Here is a 1,530-nt window from a genome sequence, read left to right as displayed (position 1 = left end):
AATTTTCATTAATTCCCTCCAAAACTTAGAAACAAATTGTGTACCACGGTCGGAGATCACTTTAGCTGGTAAAAGATGGAGGCGCACCACGTGGTGGAAAAACAACTTAGCCAGCTTTTGAGCCGTCGGGAGGGAAGGAAGGGGCACAAAATGACTTTGCTTAGGAAACAAATCCACCACCACCCAAATTACAGTCTTCCCCTTGCTAAGGGGAAGATCGGTGATAAAGTCCATCGAGATCACCTCCCAAGGCCTGGAAGGGGTGGGGAGGGGATGCAGAAGACCAGGGGACTTCCCCCCCCTCGGTTTAGACAATGCGCAAGTTTGACAGGTGCGAACAAAATCCAGAAGATCTTTGCGCATGTGAGGCCACCAAAACTGTCGCCGCAGCAGTTGGAGGGATTTAACGAAACCCCAATGTCCCGCCAAACTTAGATCCGTGAGTGAGTTGCAGAACCTCCCTGCGGAGAGAAACAGGCACATAAAGTTTATCATCAGAAAAAACCAACCCCTCTGGGCTGCGGATGCAGCCTTGCAACGTAGCAAGGACCTCCTCATCCTCCTTAGAGAATTCAGCACGGTAGCGCCCCCCCCAATCCGGTGATAGAGGGGCCGGAGGAGGAGAAAGAGGAGACGAGGCTGGCGTGGGAAGTTTGCGTGCTTGCGCTCTCGTTACAACAGCCCCTCCCAACTGGGCGGGAGTGAAGATCGAGTCAATGATGACCTCATGTTGGCTCTCATGTTGCGGGAGGCGGGACAGGGCATCAGCCAGCGAGTTAGAAGACCCGGGGAAATGATGCAAAGTGAACTGGAACTTGGAGAAAAAATCCGCCCACCTCAATTGCTTGGCGTTGAGAGAACGGGGGGATTTAAGAGTCTCAAGGTTTTTATGATCAGTCCACACCTCAAACGGGACCCTTGCCCCCTCCAGCCAATGGCGCCACGTGGAAAGAGCGAGCCGAATCGCCGAAGCTTCCTTCTCCCACACACTCCAGTGGCGTTCAGCATCAGAAAACGTTTTAGACACAAACGCTAGCGGGTGCAATTTATTGTCGTCCCCCTGTTGAAGGATGGCCGCCCCCATAGCAACATCCGACGCGTCAGTTTGAACAATAAATTTTTTGACTCATCGGTGTGGGCCAAAATCGGTTCAGAGGTGCATCAAAGCCCTTCCCTTTCGTTTTTAATAAGTCAGTGAGTGGAAGTGCTATTTGGGCAAATCCTTTGATGAAAAATCTATAAAAATTGGAAAATCCTAAGAACGCTTGTAGTTGTCTCCTGGTTCGAGGGGGTTCCCAATCTTTGATTTTTTCCCGATCCATTTCTAACCCCCCCCCCCCGAGATACGGTAGCCCAAAAAGTCAATATGTGATTGGTGAAACTCACATTTGGAAAGCTTAGCAAATAGCTTGTGCTTATGTAACGTCTTGAGTACTTTTCGAACCAATTTGACATGGGAGGGGAGGTCTTGTGAGTACACCAAAATGTCGTCTAAGTAAATAAGCACGCCCTTAAACAAATATTCATGTA

At 49.7% G+C, this 1,530-nt stretch overlaps 1 protein-coding gene across 1 annotated transcript in view; it reads right to left on the bottom strand.

Moving 5' to 3' along the window:
* The window catches only part of LOC107112721 (SH3 and PX domain-containing protein 2B-like), a 297,243-nt gene that overhangs the window by 119,037 nt on the left and 176,676 nt on the right, over nucleotides 1–1,530 (bottom strand). The gene's annotated exons all lie outside the window — the stretch shown is intronic.

Source organism: Gekko japonicus, unplaced genomic scaffold (genome assembly GCF_001447785.1).
Source record: "Gekko japonicus isolate JY-2015 unplaced genomic scaffold, Gekko_japonicus_V1.1 scaffold1605, whole genome shotgun sequence".
Lineage (NCBI taxonomy): Eukaryota > Metazoa > Chordata > Lepidosauria > Squamata > Gekkonidae > Gekko > Gekko japonicus.
The sequence above is the reverse complement of the archived record's forward strand: the minus strand, read 5'-3'. Positions and strand labels throughout refer to the sequence as shown.